The sequence below is a fragment of the Sorex araneus genome, chromosome 1 (genome assembly GCF_027595985.1).
Source record: "Sorex araneus isolate mSorAra2 chromosome 1, mSorAra2.pri, whole genome shotgun sequence".
In the NCBI taxonomy this organism is placed as follows: domain Eukaryota; kingdom Metazoa; phylum Chordata; class Mammalia; order Eulipotyphla; family Soricidae; genus Sorex; species Sorex araneus.
In genome coordinates, this window is record NC_073302.1 from 207,381,968 (window position 1) to 207,406,149 (window position 24,182).

A 24,182-nucleotide genomic window follows, 5' to 3' on the forward strand; every position below is an offset into this window, starting at 1 on the left:
TCCCCCTCCCATTCCCTCTCCCATAGGGAGTAGGTCTGGTGGCTTGGGGGATCATACTCCAGTTTGTCGGGGTCGAAGGGCCAGGACCCTGACACTTTTATAATCAATAACTAGTTTGTGGGGAAATATTTTGAAACCATTTCAAACGATGCTTAATGTTCACTCATTTTAGCATTCATTGATGATTTACTAACTGCATCATCCCTTTAATCAGTTGGCATTCTAATTTACAGAAAATCTTATCTCCTTCATTTATCTGTTCAGTCCTATTGGTATTGACTGATATGCATTATTATTTCATTCAATGCGATATGACTTATTATCATCCTTATTTATTTTAACATTCATTGTCTGGCTAGAGAGTCTCTTTAAACCAACTCCTTCCTTGATGCTTTCTGCAAGGAAATGAATAATGAAAAACAGAGCTACAGCCCGGTATATAACTCACAATAAAGTACGTACTTAAAAAAAATACTTCTCCTTGCCTTTCCCATGAAGCAGGAGTCACACATCCTTGGGTGCAGGACCAGGTGCTCAAACAGCAGTGCTGCTGGTATTGTCTTCAGGATGTATAGCCCGAGGCCTCTTGCCTGGAAGGCAGGCAGGCAGGCAGGTGAGCCACAAAGCCACTGAGCTGTCTGAGGCCCGGACAGAACATGCTTTCAGGAACAAGGCCCTGGGTTCTATCCTTGGCATCACATAAAAGGACAAAATAAACCAGCAGGCTCACAAAATCACCCAAGCCTAATATCTTCTAAAAAGCATTTATTGACTGGGCCACAGGGATAGTGCATGGGTTAAGGCTCTTGCTTGGAATATGGCTAAACTCCATATTCAACTCCATATAAACCAACTCCTGAGAACTGCGTGGCCACAACTCCACCTTTTAAATTTTACTTTACAAATAAAATTAAAAAAAAAATAATTGCACATTTCAATCGCCAAAGAAATAAAATAGGATTTCATTATTTTTGTTATAGTTCATAGCAAGCAAATATAATGTTAAATTAAATAATATCACCATAAAAATTAAATAATATTAATGTATAAATTATTATTAATTTATACATTAATATTATTAGTAATTTATTATAATTATCATTAATTAAGAAAGTCTCTTGCCCACGGGCCTGGCTGTCTTCCTCGGGGCCCCTCGGAGGGGATGGGCTCCAGCTCCCCCCCTTCAGCAGAGCTCCTGGCGGCCGAAGAACTCCGGGACCTAGCCACAGCCATGCTCAAGACCCGTCTCCACATGTTAGGATAAGCCCATGCATGAAGGTACTGGCAGAGGAACCCAGGTGTGTGTAATCCCATCAACAGCCAACACCAAGAGACTTAAAAGCAAGCTCCCAGAAGCAATATCTTATAACCTACTTCTCCCTCTGGGAGAAACTGGCAAGCTACTGAGAGTTTCCTGCCCACATGGGAGAGCCTCACAAACTTCCTATGGTGTATTCATATGCCAAAGCCAGTAACAAGCTGGATCTATTCCCCTGACCCTGAAAAAGCCTCCAATGCGGCATCGTTGTGAAGGCTGAGTAGAGAGAGGCTTCTAAAATCTCAGGGATAGGACGAATAGAGAGGTTACTGAGACCGCTTGAGAAATTCGATGATCAACGGGATGATGATGATGATGATGATGATGATGATGATGATTATGATGAATTTATAAATACGGTTAGAGTTATGGCACAACACTGATGATTACTAAAATAGGGTTAAAAAATATCACTGTTCCTAGTTGGGAAAAAAAGTATCTTCCTTTTTCTTTTTTTTAGTTCTTTATTTTTTTCTCTTTTAATTTAAAAAATTTTGGGGTTTTTGGGCCATATCCAGCAATGCTCAGGGGTTACTCCTGGCTCTGCATGCAGGAAGCACTCCTAGCAGTGCTTGGGGAACCATATGTGATACCAGGGATTGAACCTGAGTCAGTCATATGCAAGACAAGTGCCCTACGCACTGTAATATTGCTCACTTCTGACCTAAAACACCTTTTTCTAACTTTATTTAAACACCATGGTTTACAAAGTTGTTCATAATACAGTTGTTTTGGTCATTCAATCTTACCACCAGTTGACTTTCCTCCACCACTGTCACCAGTTCCCTTCCCTTCCCCCTTCTCAAGAGGGCCCCCTTAGCAAGCACAGCTTAGTTTTTTTAAAAAATTTTTAATTGAATATTCATTATTACAAAGCTGTTCATGATTGGGTTTCAGTCATACATCCAACAGCCATTTCTCTACCAGTTTACATTTCCTACCACCAATGTCCCCTGTTTCCCTCCCACCATCCCCCAGGTCCCCATCTCCCATCCCTGGCATGCCTCTATGGCAGGCACTTTTCTTCTTCTCTCTCTCTCTCCTTTTATGCATTATGGTTTTCAATACAGGTACTAAGAGGTCACTGTGTTTATTTAGGGCATTCAGTATCTTTATCGGGAAGGTAAGGCTAGAGTAGCTTTTTAACTGGGTGGCAGCTTTGGGTGTGGATGTGACTGCCAAGACTTGTGGAAGTACAGGGAGGTGGGGGAAGGTAGCCCATCCTAAACCCGAGAAAGTCTGAAGATTTCAGGCACAAAACCTGTATGCCTGAATTTTCAGCAGATTATACCTTGGTGAGGTCTGTCCTGAGATGCTGGAGTCTGGCTGGTGGGATGGCAGCAATTTTTGATTGTGGAAGCAGGTGGCTGCCAGGGACTCTGCTTGGGTGGGCACCAGGTGACCCACCCCTCTGATTTACTCTGCTCTGTTCAGCCTTGTGCGGGTCCAAGATTAAATGTGGCTTTTGATCTCTTTGAGAATTTATTTATGGGTCTCTGAAGCAGGGTTGATGAATGAGCTTATGTAGTTGAGTTGGAGATGGTTTGTGGGAATGGCTCCCACAAACCTAATTTTTCACCATTTAATTTCTCAGGAAACTTGGTCCCAAGTTGCTGGGATCCGGCCAGAGGCACAGTGGCAATTTTGGGGGTACCAGGAAGCCTAAAGGCATCATCAGGCTGCTGATACACATGCTCTGTGGGTAGATTTGACCTGCTGTTGGAACTGCGCCTTCCTCCCCCAACCCAATAGTTCATTTAATACTGCTTTGTTGCAACAAAATGATAAACAGAATTACTGAAAAATAGTTCAGTAGGGGCTGGAGCAATAGCACAGCGGGTAGGGCGTTTGCCTTGCATGCGGCCAACCCGGGTTCGATTCCCAGCATCCCATATGGTCCCCTGAGCACCGCCAGGGGTAATTCCTGAGTACAGAGCCAGGAGCAACCTCTGTGCATCGCCGGGTGTGACCCAAAAAGAAAAAAAAAAAGAAAAATAGTTCAGTAAAAGAAAATTTGTGAGAACTGTTAATTTCACAATGGTGTTATTAAAGTCATTGTCTGAGGATTTACTGAGGTGTGTGTTGCTATTTCAGCCTTCTGTGTTAATGTTTTTGTTTAATGAGCTTATTGGGTTTCTACACTACTTTCCCATCTAATTTGCTGTGATCCTACTGGGCTGTTAGCATTTCAGAATTTGGAGGTGACTTAATCCACTTTTAAAGATAACACTATCCCGCACAAAGAGGCAGTGGACGTCTTTGATTATAAATGTGTATTCTGATTTTTTCCTTTTAGGCAGACAATACCTACTATTTAGAATTATTCAATATAACACTTCAGAATTCCAAGGACATTTATAATATGCCTAGTAATTTATTTACCCAATCCTATTGTCAGATCACTTATTATACATGTTATAGTTAGAGAATCACGCAGAATTTTCAGTACTATGGCCTTTGTTTGAAAAAATTTCAGTGCATATTAATTTGGGATATTAAAAAAAACTTCATTAATTTTACCTAGTTCATAATTTCCAAATCAGAGCACAGAGGTTAGAATTTTTTAAAAAAGTTCTTTTGTAATATCTAGCTCAGAAATTATAATCTCATTTTTTCAGAGTATTTTTTATAGTGGTCACAGATAGTTTATAGTAGATCCACAATAAAAAACCTTAAGTCTCCTGGCTACTGGCATTTCTGTGTTACAACTTCCTCTATTAACACAAGGTCACCTTTGCACCTTTCCAATTGGGGTCTTTATCAAAAATTACTAAAAGTAGGACAGAGTGACTGTGAAACATTACTTTGATGCTCTTTTTAAGTGACTACCATCCAAAATATAGGATTAGCAATCCTGTGTTGCAGACTCAAGACGCTATAATCTAACACACTATGGAACCTTAAGAAAAACAAAGTAGCTATGGTAATTAGTAATTTGTCTAATGATAGTGTAAATAATGTCCTTCTTGAATAAACACTGGGACAGGGAGATAGTTCAACAGATTGCAGCCCATGCGCTGCATGCAGAAGCCCTGGCTTCTATCTCCTGCAGTGCACTGCATTCTGTTAGAAACAACAGTCCCTGAGCACCCCTAAGCACTGCCTCCAACTACTCCCCATCTTCCCCACTCCAAAATAAAATTATGGGTCTTGTGCAAGATGCAAGAGTTCCTCTTAGCAAACACTGGGCATTCATTCATTCATTCATTCATTCATTCATTCATTCATTCATTCATTCATTCATTCATCAAATACCCTCCCTTTTAAAAATGACTCTGCAGGCCCTGAGAGAGTGCAGGGGTGAAGGCCCATACCTTGCATGCAGTGGATGCTGGTTTAATACCCAGTATTGCCTATGATTCCTGGGGTATTGCCAGGAGTGATCCTTAAGTAATGTGCCAGGAGAAGCCCCTGAGCACCCCCAGGTGTGGCCCATCCTGACTCCATGCCCTCCTTCCCAGCACAAAAATTGCTTTCCACCTGCTTTCCATACTGAAACACTAATGAAACAGGCGACTTCATTTCTAAAGCTGTGGAGTTCCTAAGGCTAAGATTTGTTATGATATACTATAGTGTTTGATGCCAAATAAGTTTGAGCAATTTAGGGTTTACAGTTTCCTTTTCTCTGAGACTACTAGGAAGCTTTTAATATAGGGCTCTCTGAACACTTCTGACTGTTCCAGGGACTATTCCCAGTGGGACTTGGCCTTGCAGAGCAGTCCAACGGCAGTGCTAAAGCCCAGTGACACGGTGCTGTTCAGTCTAGCAGTGCTAGACTTGAAGATTCTGGGTGGGACTTGTTGCCAGGGACTGCACTCTGGGCGTCAGTATAGGAGGTATACCCTCCAGGCCCGGGAGCTACTGCCCAGACAACCCGGGAACTCTTACATGATAGAATTGTATATTTTCACGAGAGGAAACTTTGGAGAATACACACACACACACACACACACACACACACACACACACACACACACACACACACATTCACGTGTGTGTAAATATGTGGGGGGTGTATGTATATATCCTAGTTGCCCAAATTTACTTGACAAAATAACTTTTCCCCCTCTACCTTAAAATATAGCATTTAGAAGACAAGAATATCTAAAAAAATACCAGCTTGGAAAATTTGTGAAAATACTGATTTGTGAAAAAGCAAAGTGCAAATTCATCAAGGAGCTGGAGAATAACTAACTCGGAGCTAGCTTTACAGTTCAGCTCAATTGTAGTAACATTTCGGTCATAAAAATCTGCCCTGCCTACCCTGCTGAAAGGTACTAATACTCACTGTCCTGTCCTTTCTCTTTATGGTTCTGGCTCTGGGTAGTCCTTTGTATTCATTTATTTTTATTTGTTATATTGCATATTGAATCAGGGAATCGAACCCTGATTCCCTGTGGTTAGAAGTGGGTAATTTGCGAGCCTGCTGCCTTCCTTGGATGTGGTAGCTGTTTCTCAGGCTCCCTCTTCGGAATCGAACCCTGATTGGGGGCAGAGAGTCTCTTGTCCGCATGCTTGGCTGTCTTCCCTAGGGCCCTCAGAGGGGATGGGCTCCAGCTTCCCTCCCTACCCTGAGCAGAGCTCCCGGCGGCCGAAGACCACCAGAACCTAGCTACAGCCATGCTCGAGGCCCCTCTCCACATGATTGGACAGGCCTCATGCATGAAGGTACCAGCAGAGGAACCCAGGTGTGTGTAATCCTATCAATGGCCAACATCCAGAGACTTAAAAGCAAGCTCCCAGATATCTTGTAGCCTACTTCTCCCTCTGGGAGAAACTGGCAAGCTTCTGAGAGTTTCCTGCCCACATGGGACAGCCTTGCAAGCTTCCCATGCTGTATTCATATGCTAAATCCAGTAACAAGCTGGATCTCATTCCCCTGACCTTGAATGAGCCTCCAGTGTGACATCTTTGGGAGGGCCGAGTCGAGAGAGACTTCTAAGATCTCAGGGAAAGGACGAATGGAGAGGTTACTGAGACCGCTTGAGAAATCGACGATTAACGGGATTTTGTGATTTGTGATTCGTGATTGCATCTGGGATGGCCCTCCATCCTTCCAGGTGGAAGACAGGGGGTTTGATGTACCACCCTGCACTGCTTAGGGCTATTCCTGGCTCTGTGCTCAGAAGTGAACCCTGGGCAGTGCTTGGAGCACCACAGGCTGTGCTGAAGACTTGAACTGGGACCAGCGGGATGGAAGGCAATTGCCTTAGCCCCCGTGCTATCTCACTGGTCCTGTCTACTGCCTCTTATCCTGCTTAGTTTCTGCTTCACAGAGCTAGCTGTAGTTCTCACTTATTTCTGTCTCTCTTTGCACTTCAGATTTGATTTTAGGCACTCAGTTTCCAGCTATGGCCTTAGAGTTCTCAGTAAAGATTGTGGTGGGGAATGTGCACTGGTGGAAGGATGGGTGTTTGATCATTGTGTGATTGCAACTCATACATGAAATCTTGTAACGATATCTCACGGTGAATCAGTAAAATTAAAAAAAAAGATTGCAGTCATCGGTTCTGGTACTTTGTCATTCTCTCTGGCTATGTAAAGAAACCACTGTATTAGTTTGGCAGGATAATCTTTCTATCATTAAGAGGACAAACAGAGCTTATCCTTAGCACATCTGTGCTTTAATTTTTTTTTAGCTAAGAACTGTGATGTAATCTATTATTTCTTTTGTTGGAGTATTATTATTTATTTTTGCAAGGAATAAAGAGAAAATAATCAGATTCTTTCAGTGCGTATCTGATTCTCTACTTAATAGTCATTTGTGCAGATGGCTCTACCTCATTTGGTAATTTATTTTCCAGTTTCTTTTTTGTTTTTGTCTTTAACATATACATAGAAGTATAAAGGAAAAAGAAAACATGTCTTCCTGAGTGCAAAACTTGACTCTTTGAAAGAAATGTGTTATACCACTACATCAGATGATAAAACTAAATTATCTTAAATCCAAATTAGGAAACAGTAGTGGTCTAGTTACAACTTTTGCAAGGGGTTAGATTTCAAAATTAGTAATAACTCTAATTCTAAATGTAAGGTAAATAGTAGGGAAAATTCATAGTGAATTTTATCTAACATGATCTAAAATTTAAGTATTGTGCATTAAAAAATAAACATAAAGTATTGCTTTAATTTTAATAGTTTTGGGTATTTTAGATAATAGCTCCTTTGAGATATCCAAAATATTAAATTGTGCACCCTGTAATTCTAGTACAAAGGGCCAGAATTTTCTGAGGTTTCACAATAAATATTAGCAGTACAGCACATTCTAACTCGATTTTTAATATCTAGGTTACATGGACACTTTGAAAACTATGGACAGTGGAAAAAAAGGCAGAAAGATTTCTGTGGAGATACCAAGAAATTGCAGCAGCATTCAAATTATTTAAAAATAAACCCAGTATAACATGGTTTTAAAAAATAACAGTGCCTATATTGTTATAAAACTGAAAAATATGGCCCCAGATTGAGCTTCTCACCTATTATAGAAATTGAATCAAATCTCTTAGGGATGCCATTGGCTTAACAAAATGCCTTTTATTTTTAATACTCTCAAACATGTGTGTGTATGTGTGTGTCTGTGTGTGTGTGAGAGAGTGAGAGAGTGTAAACAGTTAAAATACATCAAAGAATATACTAAAAATAAATATACTGTTAGTAAAAAATTGCAATCTAGAAAAATAATCCTATAGCAGTTAAAAAAAATCAGAAACTATCAATTCTACTTATAGTTTAGGTATGATAATAACCTAACTGAATTTATAATCTTTCAATTTATTTGAAAGAGATATAGAGGACTGACATTTTTTAATTATAAAAAATACAATGAGGTCTTAAAATTTCATTTAGCCATAAACAGATAGTTTCAAGTATCCATCTGGAACCTGGAATTGTTCTGCCTGCATTTCTATTATTTTTCCTGAAATCTGCTGTATTTATTAGGTTATAGGTCTCTCCTCATAGTCCCACCCAAAGTGATTATGTGAAGAACAGGAAATAAATGTTCTCAGCAAAATGAGACAACAATAAACTGTAATAAAATTCTGTATCACTTTTTTTAATAATCTGCTACTAAAATCTTTGTATATGTATAGTTTCTAAAAATAGAAATAAAAATAAAAATATTCTTCTTAACCAATTTTTCTTAACCAATCAGAACTAAGGGGAAGTCACATATATGTCTGCCCAGTAATAAAGATGGGAAACACTGAAAAACCACATTTAAGTGAGTACACCTATAGAGATTGCATTTTGGTAAGGAGGTTGTTAGTATTATAAATATCTGACTGCATAGAATGGGCTATAGCCAATACACAGTTCTTTCTGTGGGGGGAGGAGGGTTATCCCTGGCTGTACTCAGGACTTCCTCCTACTCTGTGCTCAAGGATCAGTTCTGTGTTGGTGGAGGGGAGGGAGGGCTCAGGGCACCAAATGTGATGCCAGAGATCAAACTAGGGTTGTCTTGGGCAAGGCAAGCACCCATTGCACCAGCTCTCCAGCCTCAATATCACTGTCATCCCGTTGCTCATTGATTTGCTTGAGCGGGCACCAGTAACATCTCCATTGTGAGACTTGTTGTTACTGTATTTCTTTAATAGAACTAAAGCTTGCAAATATCAAATACATAAAGCAGCAGTTAAAGACTATAAGGAACTATTCTTGTTTTCCATGTAGCAGTCCATTAGTTGGCAGCCGTTACCATAAAACAAAATTTTTTTTTTTCAACAGAACTGAAATTTTCATACAAGTACAGTTATGGGATTTAATTTAGGGAATATACTCTAGCTATGAGACTTTTTCAAAAGATGATTTAAAATAGATTCAAAGTAAGAAGAGAAACAAAATAAAGGCTACATATTAAATTTCATTTTAGTCATTGTTACCCTATGAAATCATATTTTGATTCTCACTGCTGCCAACCAACTGCAAATAAGAGACTACAAACTATTAGTCAAAGATTGTTTGGAGACTGTTTTTGTTACTGCTGTGCAAAAACTGCACATTCAGTGCTATCAAGTAATAGATGGAAAAACACTGTTAGGATGTAGATTATTCTGGAAGAAAGTCACTTTTATTTTAACACAGGAGATGATATTTTACATAAATATATTTTACAATACACATAAATATATTTATGCAACCATATTTAACAATATAGTTCCGTGTTATAGCAATATACTGTTTTCAATGTTATATAACTTGCTTCTAGATGACTGTTTTCTGTTAAATAGCCATCACTTTATGTATACTAGAAAAATATTATTTTTGTCATTACTTAAATAGTTTTACTACCTACATTTTGGATATAAGTATTATGAGAATAATTACATTCAGGGAAACCTAATTTGCTACAATTCAAACCCTCCATAGAGTGATAGTTGTAAAGTGCCACTTAATCTTTTCATTTTTCTTTTTATAAACATTTAATGACTTGTAGTTAAACATGGCAGGTTGAGAATAAATGTTTCCACTTTGCTTAAGAGGTTCTATATGGTAACAAAAGTTTTTTTTTAAAAGATAATGGATGAGGCATAGGCCAACAACAAAGGAGAGATTTCAAAAACTTGATGTGAGCTGAAAATGCAGAGATGGAACTAGCAAGTCTTCATGGAGTAGCAAAAGCTGATGATCGGTGGAACCACAGAAAAGTTAAAAGCTTCATGAGGTCATGGAAGAAGCAACAGTGAGAGCTGGAGTAAGAGATGGGCTGAAAATGAGATTGAGGATAGCTGGCAACCACATTCACTGAAGGAAGCCATTCCTAAGGGAACGGAAGGGTTCCCTTTTGGAGGAGTCAATTCTAGAGCAAAGAATAGTTCTGGTATATAACAAGGAGTTTACTATGATGGCCAGTTCCCAAGCCCGACCACCTGAGATTGGAGAAGGCTGCTTTGGTATGGAAAACTCACAATCCACTGTTTATTGCTTTGCAGTTAAATATGAACATATAACCAAAGGCAACCAGATACTTTGAACAAATTTCCTACATAAAGAAGAGAAACAAAAACAAGTGAATATAAAAAAAAAAGTTGAACTGGAGGTAATTTAGGGGTGGAGGGAGTAAGCTCCATTGAACATCCTTAGAGGTAGTCAGCAGATAAAGTCATATAATAATAATGATGGTGATTATCATTAACCTGATAATAGAAAATACATAAAAGACATCTATATTCCATACATTGTCTTGTTTTATGTTGGCTGCCGCTTTTGGTTCTCAAATTGCTGAAAACATATACTATTAGTATATCTCCATTTCAAACTGGGACCGAGAGGGAGAGAGTTAAAAAATTGCTCAAGGTCACAGCGTTACTAAGTATGGGAGATAGGGATTAAAATTCCATCATCCTGGCTCCAAAATTTGTTTTCTCTTTATAAAGACTATCCTCTCTTCTGCTAAAAACAAATCAGGATAAAACCCAAATCTAAGAGCCTATGAAAGACTCCTAGAGAATAAAAACATAATCTTACATTTTTACATATCCTATGATGTTTAATTTTTTAAATCTTGGTTTAAAAAACTGAGATCACTGTTAGGAACAGATTTAAAAAGGAACAAAGTTATCACAGAAAAGGTAAGACACTGTACAGCTCCTGCTTTCCAACACAGTAGAGAGAGGGTGCAGGAGAAAAGAATACAAAGAAAAAAAGAAAAGAAAATGAAAAGAAAGTGAGAGAGTACCTAAAGAAATATTAGATACATTTCTAGCTCCTCAGAAGGGATTTCTCGGTGAACTGAACATGAGTAGAGAACAGTTTATACTCAGATAGATCACTAGGAATTAAAAAATACAAAAACAAAAAAACAAAACCCACCTCCAAACAAAAACACCCAATAAAAACAAAAATGCAACTCCTCCCACCAAGCCCCACAAACCCCATGCAACAAAGAAGCCCACAAGCAAATAAAAAACTAAGACAAGATCCTAAAAGTCGGCAGAGGATGAACTCAGTCTGGTGTTTCTGAATTCTGGGGGATGGTGTAGCCCAACTTTGAGATCAGAGCCCAACTTTGGGGTGGGGGCGCATTTCCCTTGCACACAGTGGACCAGGGTTTGATCCCTGATATGGTCCCCAGAGTACCACCATGAATAATCCCTGAGCACAGAGCTAAAAAAAAGCCCTGAGCTCTTCACATGTGGTCCCCCAAACCAAACCCAAACCCCAGCAAATAGAAGGTCACAGCAATTTAGAATCCCACACAAAGGAGAATTCAGATTGATGCTGCTAGCACATGGTGCTCTTCCATAACTTACAACAATGACTGGTCAGACTGTTACAGAGAGAACCAGTGGAAGCAGCATGCCTGCCATTCTTACTGTGTCATACAGAACGGGCAGTCAAAAGTGTAAAATGTGGTATCCTTTCACATTTTTTCCCTCTCTTATCCTGAGCCTCAGCTCCTTCGAAGCCCCAGCCTCACCTTTTATCCTGCCAGCCCTTGCTCCCAGGCTGGGAACATCGTTTCTTTCTTAAAAATTAAAAATAAAAATTCTTTTTTCTTTGGCTTTCTAGGCCACATCCAGCAGTGTTCAGAGCATCCTCTTGGCTCTGTGCTTAAGGATCACTCCTGGTGGTGCTGAGGGGACCAGTACATGGAATGCTGGAGACGGGATGGATTGAACCCAGGTTGCCTGTGTGCAAGGCGAGCATCCTACCCTCAGCCCTCTGGCCTACTTGGAACTTGTGAGGTCAGAACTCGGAAACTCCTTTAGAGAAAATAAAGAACTCTCAAATATGTGAAAATTAAAAAATGTTATCATCTGTCAAGTTGCTAAGAGATGTGTTTCATTTAAGCAAAGTGAAAGAGGAAAAACTGGGTGACCAGAGTTGGGACAGGACCCTGTGATATTGTGTAGACACAAACTGCAATGCAAGGGAAACAAAAGGCACTCAAAGTTTTCAGAAAACCGAAGAACTATACATAAGGCCATACAACCAAAACCCAATTATTTGAGGGGTCAGAGAGAGTTTAGGGGTTAAGGAGATTAGCCCTGAGTAGCAACTGAGCACCGGGTGTGTCCCCAAAACAGAAACAAAACAAGAACCCTCCAGATATAGATATAGAAGGAACAGATTTTGGCAACTGAAAATATATAATTAACTATAAATTAAAAACTTTGGGACTTTCATAATATCAAATGAACCAGTTTGTATTTTTACATGAGATCATCAGATAAGAAGAACATTTAAAGCAAAGAATATAAATGGGAATTCTCTCAAACATAATTTTCCATGAAAATATATTAAAAATGAGAGGTAGAATTTAATTATCCTTATAAAATATTTTTATTTTTTCCTGAGTAGGTACTTGAATATAATTTTTCAGTGGCGATATTAACATTTTTGCCAGTTACAAATTTTTAGCATAATTCCTTAAATAGGCAAATGTATATGCATTCCTCAGGGCTAGAGGGAGTGTTTCAGGCATTTTCCTTGTATACAACCAATTCCTATGGCACCATATATGATCCCTTGAGCATCCAGGAGTGATCCCTAAGTACAGAATCAGGAGGAATCCCTGAGCACTCATAGGTGTGACCCTCCAAACTAAAGCCAAAACAAAACAGAACATCCCCAAAGTATTAAGAAAGAAAACAAAGCAACAGTAAATTAGGCTGCAAATGTCTTTTATAGAATACTTATCTTACTATTTTAATCTTTAGACTTCTGAGATTAACATTTGGGATAAAATGAGGACTCAGGCTTGATTCCCTCTAGTATTTCTTCCAACACCATAGCAAAGGACCAAAAGAAAAAAGTAAGTACCTAGGAGAATTCATGTCCAGAGGTTTTTGCCTTGGGTTTACAATCTCAACATTACTCACAATCCCCTGGAAAGTCTCAAAGTCTTAAAACTGTGATTGCTGTTTAGAACTAAACTTGAAATTCATTTTTCAAGATCTTTTCTTCTTTTGCAATTTCATTTTTTGTCTGTTTGTACCTTTAGAGAGCAACTACAGTCAGCACTAAATCTCAGGACAAATCAGTCTAGTTGGACTGTTGCTTTCTTGTGTAATTTATAGACAATCATTTTCAATAAAAAATACATAATACATGCAACCAAATACACAAAGTGTTTTAAAGGAAATATAAAAAGCAGTGATAATGAAGACGTGTTCTGTAAATTTAGCATAATGTAATATAGTTTTTAGAAGTCATCTTTTATTTAATAACCCAAAACAAATTTTATAAATGCAAAAATGAATTGAGAGGATGCAACAGTTCCAGAAAAATCAGAAAATAAGCCAGAATCAAGTCATACTTTAGATTTAATTAGACATTTAAATAGTAAATTAACTTACTTTTACTTATCCTCCTTTTTGGGCAGGGGGCTGGATCACACTCGGCAGTGTTCAGAGTTTACTCTTGGCTCTGTGCCCAGGGTCACTCCTGGAGGGTCGGGGTTGAACCCGGTTATCTGCGTCCATGGTAAGTGACCTGCCTGTTACACATTCTCTCTGGCCCAGTTTTTATTTATTTTCTGGGGGACCTCCCAAGTATTCCTCTGGAGGTCTGGGGGTCCCATCCAGCAGTCATGGGCAACTGGTGTGAGGTTCTCTGCAGGGGCCTGAGGGCGCCGTGCTGCCCTGACTGGTTCTGGGGATTACCCAGGCCATCTAGGTGGGAGCTCGTGAGGCTGAAGGCTATGATCGTCCAGCATGCTCAGGGCACCATAAAGTGCCGGGAACTGACGCAGGGTTGTTGCAGCAATGCACGTGCCATAACACTGCGCTGTCTCTCCAGACCATGTTGATTCTTTTTTATAAAGTGAAGATGTAAACATAATATTTCTTGCCATATACCCTATAAAACTTTCCATTCTCATTTTATTTATTTTTAATGTGTTTTGTTAACTGCTTAGTTGATAGTGAAACACTTTTTACTGATTACGTAATGCTCTTGAGGCTTCTCTCTCAAGAATAATAATTGAGGGTTGAAAAGACAGTACTGGAATCACTTGCACCACATACAACCCCTGAGCACTGTCAGGGATTACTGAGTAACTGCTGGTGTAGGCCAACTGCTGCCTGCATCCCCTCCCACCCCAGTCAAAGAGCAATTGAAAGTAAGAACTATGGGTCCCAGTTCTCAATTGAGGGGATACCAATAGTCCTTACTCAAATTACACTGCTAAGATTAAATGAGTCAAATATTATAATGTAATGCTACTTTAGGTGGAAAAACAAATTACATAAATGGGACAAATAATTTAAAGTATGTAGACAATTGTCTGGTACAAGGTAAATACACAGAAGAGTTTCATTAGTAAAGATAAGTTTCCCGCAGAGTGAGCTAGTAACAGTTCTCCGACCTGGCACTGTTTCTACAAAGGGCCTGGGATTATTAAGGTCTCTCCTGCAAACCCCTCCTGAAGCCCCCCCCACAAGGCAATAAATAAATAAATAAATAAAACAAAACACGGTAACTTTTAAGAATTTTTCCTTTACTTCTCTTTCCCCCTATTCACTCTTATTTTTATTTACTTCTTAAATATCCTTAAAATACTAGAAAAATGACTTGTAACTATGAACAAACTTCAATAAAATTCTTTGCTCCTTTGTTTACTCTTTCATAAGATAAATGATCTAACAATATTAACCTGAAGTTCTCAACTATAAAATCATGATTTTACTTTGCTGTAAGTACGATTCAATCTTATATCTTTCTGTGTTTTTTATATGTACTGACGATTCTATTTCTAGTTCTAACTATCCTAGTTTTTACATTCTTCATCTCTAAGAAACACAGCCAATGATACATTGTAGTCATCTTGCCACTAGTAGATCATGAGCTATTTTCCTAATTTCTACATCATTTTTGTTTCTTTGTGTCTGCTTTTACTGTTTGATGCACATCCAAGTGGTCCTCAGGTCTTATTCCTGGCTCTGCACTCAGAGATCACTTCTGGCAGTGCTCAGAGGATCATCTAGGGTTCAAGGGATTGAACACAGGCTTTTTTTTTTTTCTTTTTGGGTCACATCCAGAGATACTCAGGGGTTACTCCTAGCTCTACGCTCAGGAATTTACACCTGGTGGTGTTTGGGGGACCATATGGGATGCCAGGGACTATGCAAGGTAAACGCCCTACCTGCTGTACTGTCGCTCTGGACGTTGGACACAGGGTAACCACGTGCAAGGAAAGTGCTCTGCCTGGTACACTACAGGATCAGCTTTTACTTTTACTGTCTAAACCAACAAAGACCCTAAGAAGGTATCGTCTTCTGAACTGACATGTTAGAAATTAATTATATATATAGCATGTACAATTTTATAGTCTATTCTAAAGATTAAAAAGAACAAAACCTGTTACATCTGGAAAGACCTAAGTTTTACTCACAACACTTTGGAAATTCCATGTAAATATAGTCATACTATTCACAATTTAGGATAGTAGTATTTTCTGAAGACAGAAAAAAATGAGGTTTACATTATGGTGTTAAAAAAGTTATAGATATAGTTCCCTATTCCTGGGCCATGCGGCCGAATTCTCGGCCACGGACACATCATAAGACACACCCTACCCATTCTCCAAGAATACCACACCACTTTGATGGGGTTCAAATAGTAGGTAATCAATCATAGAAGGAAATATGTATATACACATGTATACTGTCATCCTGTTGCTCATCGATTTGCTTGAGAGGGCACCAGTAACATCTCTAACACACATATATATAATTTTATAGTCTAAGGATTAAAAACAATAAGCCTGTTACATCTTTGAAATTCCATGTAAATACAGTCATACAATTCACAATTTAGAATAGTGGTACTTTCTTTTCTTTTTTTTTTCCTTTTTTTCTTTTCTTTGCTTTTTGGGCCACACCCAGCGATATACAGGGATTACTCCTGGCTCATGCACTCAGGAATTACTCCTGGTGGAGCTCAGGGGACCATATGGGATGCTGGGAATCGAACCCGGTTGGCCGCATGCAAGGCAAACACTTCACTCACTGTGCTATCACTCCAGCCCCAAGAATAGTAGTACTTTCTGAAGACAGAAAAAATGAGGTTTACATTATAGTCTTAAAAAAGTTACAGTTCCTTATTCCTGGATCATGTGGCTGCATTCTCAGTTGCAGACACATCAAAAGACACACCCTACCCATTCTCCAAGACTACCATAACACAACTGATGGGGTTCAAATAGTGGGCAACCAATCATAGAGGGAAATAAATATATATTCTATATACTTCCATATATTATATATATGTATATATATACATACACAAAAGTTCACAAGGCTCAACCTTTAACAACATGTTAGTGATATCTTATAGGGTACTAATGGCCCCTGCCAAAATAGAACAATCTTCACACTCTTTTTATTTTCTTTTATTTTATTGTTTAATTAGTGAATCACCATGAGGGTACAGATACAGATTCACACGTTAGAACTTCTTTTTCCCTCATACAATGTTCACAAACACATCCCTCCACCAGTGCCCATTCTCCATCACCAATAAACCCAGTATCCCTCCCCCCCCCAATCCCATCCTGCCTCTGTGGCAGGGTACTCCCTTTTGATCTCTCTCTCTCTGTCCAATTTGGTGTTGTGGTTTGCAGTAGGGGTATTGAGTGGCCATTGTGTTCAGTCTCTAGTCTACTTTCAGCGCACATCTCACTTCCCGGGTGGGATCTCCCACCACATTTTACTTAGTGTTCCCTTCTCTATCTGAGCAGTCTTTTTTCCCCAGCATGCGAGACCAGCTTCCAAGCCATGGAGCCAACCTACTGGTACTTATTTCTACTATTCTTGGACATTAGTCTCCTATTCTGTTATTTTATATTCCACAGATGAGTGCAATATTTCTATGTCTGTCTCTCTCTTTCTGACTCATTTCACTTAGCGTGATACTTTCCATGTTGATCCACTTATATGCAAAGTTCATGACTTCAGTTTTTCTAACGGCTGCATAGTATTCCACTGTATAGATGTACCAGTGTTTCTTTAACCAGTCATCTGTTCTCGGGCACTCGGGCTTTTTCCAGATTCTGGCTATTGTAAACAGTGCTGCGATGAACATAGAACTGCAGATGTCATTTCCATTATACTTTTTTGCTTCTTTGGGGTATATTTCCAGAAGTGGTAATGCTGGGTCAAATGGGAGCTCAATTTCTAATTTTCTGAGAAGCGTCCATATTGTTTTTCAGAAGGGCTGAACCAGTCAGCATACCCACCAGCAGTGTAGAAGGGTCCCTTTCTCCCCACATCTTCTCCAACAGCGGTTGCTTTTGTTCTTTTGGATGTGTGCCAGTCTCTGTGGTGTGAGATGGCATCTCATGGTTGTTTTGATCTGCATCTCCCTGATGATTAGCGATATAAGCACTTTTTCATGTGCCTTTTGGCCATTTGTATTTCTTCCTTGGTAAAGTTTCTGTTCATTTCTTCGCCCCATTTTCTGATGGGGTTGGATGTTTGCTTCCTGTAGAGTTCAACCAGTGCCTTATATACCCTTGATATCAACCCCTTATCGAATGGGTATTGGGTGAATATCCTTTCCCATTCTGTAGACTGTCTTTGTATTCTGGTCACTGTATCTTTTGCGGTGCAGAAGCTTTTTAGTTTAATGTAGTCCCATTTGTTGATCTCTGTTTTTACTAGATTGCTTAGTTCTGTGTCACCTTTCAAGATACCTTTATCTTCAATATCGTGGAGGGTTTTGCCTACCTTGTCTTCAATGTACCTTATGGTTTGTGGTCTGATGTTGAGGCCCTTAATCCATTTTGATCTGATTTTTGTGCATGAATCCATTTTTTTTTTTGCATGAATCCATTTTGATCTGATTTTTGTGCATGGTTTCACACTCTTTTTTCTATGGTTGTTTTTTGTAGCATTTTCTGTATTTTTTCATACCAAACAATATAATTATATTATTTTGTTTCTACTTTGGGACAGAGATTGGGGCTTGGGATGGAAACATCCCAAATATGGTGGTGGGAAGGTGTAATGGTGGTGGGATTGGTGTCTGAATATTAAATGTAACCAAATATTGTGAACTACTTTATAAAATGGACCGGAAGGATAACACAGCAGGTAGGGCGTTTGCCTTGCATGCGGCCGACCCGGGTTCGATTTCTCTGTCCCTCTCGGAGTGCTCAACAAGCTAATAAGAGTATCCCGTCTGCACGGCAAAGCCTGGCAAGCTACCCGATATGCCAAAAACAGTAACAACAAGTCTCACAATGGAGACATTACTGGTGCCTGCTCGAGCAAATCGATGAACAATGGGATGACAGTGCTACAGTGCTACCTTATAAAATAAAAAAAAATTAAAAAGTTATAGGTCCTTTAAAAAAACAGAATGTATTTTAATACTTTAATAAAATATATAAGATAATATATAATTGAATATATATAATTGCATATATATGTTTTTTGCCACATCTGGCAATGCTCAGGGGATCATATGGAATGCCAGGGATCGAACTCTGGTTGGCTATGTGCAAAGCAAGTACCTTACCTGTTGTATCCTCAAGCCCTAGCATACTTTTTTTTTTTTTAATGCTTTTTGCGTCACACCTGGCAATGCACAGGGGTTACTCCTGACTCTGAACTCAGGAATTACTCCTGGCAGTGCTCAGGGGACCATATGGGATGCTGGGAATTGAACCTGGGTTGGCTGCCTGCGAGGCAAACACCCTACACGCTCTGCTATTGCTGACATTTATATAACATGTTGTAGAAGTCTATGATTTTTCAGGAGAAACAATGGTAGAGGAAGAATACTGATTAGGTAAAATAATCTTACGACCGAGTATCAAAAATATAAAATAATTTAATGTATAGATTTACTTTAAGATAATATAGGAGGTTGGCTGGAGTAATAGGACAGCAAGTAGGGCATTTGCCTTGCACATGGTTAACTTGGGTCCGGTACCAGACGTCCCGTATGGCCCCAGTGTAATTCGTGAACATTACTGGCCAAAAACAAGACAAACAAAAAACCCTATCAAGATAATACAAGAGGCATGAATTAAATATTATTAGTCTTGAGTTTTAAATTGTAGGAACCAAGTTTTGGTATATGGGAGTGGGAGTTTATTCTATTCCTCTGTCAAGTGTTTAATGTTTCAAATTGCCTATAATAAATAGTCTTTTAAAATGCCATAACAGCTTTTGAATAAAAAACATACAGCTTGGTCAGATGTATATAGTTATTAAAAGGAAAGCTTATGAAGACAATAGATTTAGTCACATAAAAATGCTAACTTTAATGGCACAATGGAGCATGTAAACCAAAAAAACATGTTTTAACAAAACATAACCAAAAAGGTAAAAATATAATTGTAACTCATGTGATTCATAGCTAGTATTCTTAGTATGATTCTTGATTCTGATTAGTCAAGAAAAATCATCAAAGGCTCCAAGAAAAATTCAGAATGGTAGGTAAATAAATGAGATAGTCATAAAAGAAATATAAAGGTCAAATAATATTATGAAAAGCTATTCATCTCAGTAGTAATCAAATAAAGAACATTAAATGTCATACACTTTCTGTTTCAGATTTAGTTAAAAGCAAAAACAGTGAATGCCAAAGGGGAAATTACAGAAAAAAGTGGCACTCTTACGTACTGATGGTAGAACTTGGTAGAGCTTTTCAAATATTTAACCTTTGATCCACAAACTCCTTCTTAAAGAAAATGTCATCAGTCATCATTTTCAAGTGTTTAGTGGGACAATGACGGCCTTTTTTTTGACCATGTTTTAATGTTAAGTTTAAATTTAATTTTAAATGTAAATCTGGGGGCTAAAAATATGATGCAGAGTTAAGGTGCTTGCTTGCTTGGCATGCAGCTGACTCCAGCTCCCTGAAAACAGAGACAGGAACAGCCCCTGAGCATCACTAGGTATGACCCAACCCAAATACCCAAGCATTCCTGGCAAAAGGAAATGTTTACAACAGCATTAAAAAGTCTTTCCCTTCAAATTGTTTCTCTCTTTTTTTTCTTATACATGATTTTTTGAAGCAATTTTAGAAATATAGAAAAACTGAGCTGAAACTGAGATTATCCATACATCTATTCCTACACAAGTCCAACTTCCCAACTACCAATAGCCCTTCTTTTGATATCACTTTAGTTAATGATTTTATGGTTAGATAAGTTTGATTTATCAGATAGTGATATTCTACTTGATATTCTGTAAGACTGATAATTGATAATGCTGCCTTACATAATGTATCACTGTCATCAGAGGAAATAAAGTTTCTGCAGAACTATTTTTTTTGAAGCTGTTTAAAATTGTCTTAAAAATAATTAGATATGAGTACAAAGATGCATGTAAAAGAATGTTCACTAAAGTTATACTAACCACAGAGAAAAACAGAAAATGTACCAGATATTCGATACTTGGAAAGTAGCAATATAATCTGTCATATACAACAAGAATTTTTTATAATACTAATAATGGAATTAAAAATAGAAATGGAATTTAATAATGTGGAAATGTTATAAAAAGTTAGCAACCAAGTAGAGTAGCCCATCAAAAATTCCATCATAATATTCATACACGTTATCAACAATAATTAAAAATGTATGATTGTATAATCTATATGTTGACATATATATCAATAAATTCAGAAAGATATACAAAATTGAATTGAGCTACTTTAAGGTGTTAGGATCACTATCTTTTTCTGTATTGATTATTTTTCTATGCAATGAACATTGTATTAATTTTATAATAATTATTTTTATTACAAGTATTTTTGAATATGTTTGTATGGCTTATTATTCAAAGGTACCTGGCAGTTAACTATAGATTTCTCTAATGTATAAATACAAAATGCTTTGCAAATTTAATGAAGACTAAGTTCACAGAAAATAACCTATAATTATATTAAGAATTAATGGAGATAAAACACAATTCCTACCTTCTGGAGAGAAACTGACGAAAACATAACAAGTGTTGTGGGACCCAGTAATATAATGGAGGTGGTGAATCTCTTGGTGTTCCAAACCTTTATGAATCCCTGTAAGGAAATACCTCTTCTCTCTGTAATAAATATAACAAATACATATATACAGGAACGTTATACATTTAAAATTTAAATACACTTAAAATTATTTTTATAATGCCTTTTCTATTTTTTATTTTAAATAACAACTAAGTCTGACAAAGAATCAGATGGGGTCAGAGGATAGTAGCTTCATAAGCAGGCATGATAACAAGCAAAAGGAATCACTTTTTTTTTGGGGGGGGTGGTCACACCCGGAAATGCTCAGGGGTTACTCCTGGCTCTGCACTCAGGAATTACTCCTGGCGGTGCTCGGGCGACCATATGGGATGCTGGGAATCCAACCCAGGTCGGCCGAGTGCAAGGCAAACGCCCTACCTGCTGTGCTATTGCTCCAGCCCCAAGGAATCACTTTTCAATTCTGAAGTACAGTACTTTGATATAAGAGAATATAAGTCGGAGAGGGAGAATTAGAGGAAGAGGAAGAAAGGGAAGGAGACTGAGAAAGAGATAAGAGGAAGAGAGAGAGAAAATGAACATGAGCTTCCCCAGAGGGGAAAGAGTGGAAGGCACTCATAAAAGAAAATAAAGGGATTTCACATCTCAGATTTACATACAGGCAACTCCCAGAACAGGGGATGGCCAAAGAATGACAATTTTAAATCAAATAAATGGTAATACTTTGAATTGTTTATCTTTGAGACCTGGCTTAAACACAGGAAATCTGGCCAGAGATGCAAGGGTCTGCCACTTGCCTTCCATGTGCCTGATCCCAGTCTGATCTCTGGCACCAAAGGTCCCTTAGCAACGCTACAAGTGATGCCTGGCACATAACCAATCTGCAGGACTCCTCTGTAGACGCAAGGTTCATTTTTATTCTGCTGCTTCTTTCTAAGTTCATTTGTACCAGTGTGCTACTTTACCATATAGAGGTAGGTGATTAGTTACAACTCTCAGAAAAACACAGGAGTGTGACTATAATGTATATGTGTGTCTATGCGTATGGCGCACACACACACATACACATACACATACACACACACACCTGTCAGACTCCTATGAAAGATCTTATTAAAGTGCTTTCCCCACATACATTTTTCACCCCCCTCAACCTTTCCTTCTGAAATTTTAAGCCTTACAATTAAGGAGATCCTGGCTTAAGTTTTGTGTATCACTATATACCTCAGTTCTGGATTCAATCCTAGCAACTAAGCCCTGCCGTAAGTAATTCCTGAGCACAGAGGAATATGTGCTTTTTGCTTTTATGTCCTGAGTACTTCTGGGTTGGGTGTGGTCCAAAAAAACCAGCAATGAACAACAAAAACAATAAGATTAAATTAAAGCAAGAATTAAAAAATCCAAATTAGACCTTCTTTGAAGTCATAGGAGTTTGCTTATCTATAATATAAAGAATTTCCCGTAACCCTTTATATTATACCTTGAGAAGGCACTGCACCAACGTAGTATTGCTGCTACACATATCTAACATAGAGCTAGTAATTTAAAAAAATTCAGAAAAACTTAATTAAAGGGAGATCTTTTTAGCAATTGCTGGAGTTTTGAAAATTGTTAAGAGATGAAATGAAAAGGCTAGGTATTTTTTAATCACAGAAGAGTAAATGAATTTACAACTAAATATAAAATAGGGTCTTTAGATTTTTAGATTTAGATTTTCTTATAAGAAAGAAAAGATAAGAAACCAGCACAGTTATAATTACTGGACATTGGCAAAATTTAAAAAAATAAATGAGCACTCTCTCAGAACTATAAACTTTATAAAATGCAAACAAGAAAATGCAAACAATGGCTATAACTATCTGAAGTCTTTCCAGTGTGTTAAGAATGCTGGCAGATTTTGGAAATAGGACTTAGAAGAGAAAGTGGTGCAGGGTCACCTTCCATTTTACAGTATCTGTCATGTAGGCAAGACATTTTCAGCACCTAGAACAGATAAATGTCAATGGAAAAGCTGCCATCTCCCCTGCTTTTTGAAAATCAGAAGAGAGTTTAAGAGAACTGAGGAATGGGAACTTTAAGGTAATACCTTAGTAACTGGAGTCCTAAGCAGCAAGAATTTTGGGAAAGTCATAACACATTTTGTATATAAACTATGCCTAAATATCTTACTGACCCCCAAATTATACATACAGAGGTCAGAATCTGAGCAGCCTATTGAGGGATAAAAGAACTGAGCAGATACTCAAATTCAACCAAGAAACAGACTTTGCAATGACTCTACATTTAAATATGAAAATAAACAAAAAGCAACATTTTTCAGAGGAATAAAACAGAATTCAGAGACTCAAGGTAGAATATATAAAATATCTGGGATCCAATCCAAAACTATTCATCAAAAAAAAGATTTAGGACAACATGAAAAGAAAATCAAATCATTTTAGACCATCTCTGATTTGAGCCAAATGTTGAACTGAGCAAATAACAAACATCTATTATAACTTCAGTCAATAATAAAGTGGAAGATATGGTAATAATAAAGATATATAAAATCTTATCTCTAAAGAGAGATATTTATTTAAAGTAAACTACAAATTTTAGAACTGAAATATACAATAAAAGAAATTAAATTCTCTAAGTTTAATAGAATTAAGACAATTAGTAAACTTGAAAATAGTAATACAATGCTCCTTTCCCACTTTTTATATTTTAGGTCTTACACTTCTTCAAAATGTTTTTTCTTCACCACTGACCAAGCAAGTGGAAACAGAGATAAATGGGACTATCTTAAACTAAGAAGCTTCTGCACCTCAAAATAAATAATGACCAGAATATGAAGACAGTCTACAGAATGGGAAAGGATATTCATCCAATACCATTCTGATAAGGGGTTAATTAACAAGGCACTAGTTGAACTCTACAAGAAGAAAATGTTCAACCCTACCAGAAA

At 37.9% G+C, this 24,182-nt stretch overlaps 1 protein-coding gene across 4 annotated transcripts in view; it reads right to left on the reverse strand.

Annotated features, from left to right (window-relative positions):
* The window catches only part of MBD5 (methyl-CpG binding domain protein 5), a 459,774-nt gene that overhangs the window by 145,616 nt on the left and 289,976 nt on the right, over nucleotides 1–24,182 (reverse strand). For all 4 annotated transcript variants that reach the window (XM_055123313.1, XM_055123194.1, XM_055123379.1 and 1 more), the window contains exon 4: nucleotides 21,194–21,315. The gene's annotated coding sequence lies outside the window, so the exon portion shown is untranslated. The remainder of the gene's footprint in view (nucleotides 1–21,193; nucleotides 21,316–24,182) is intronic.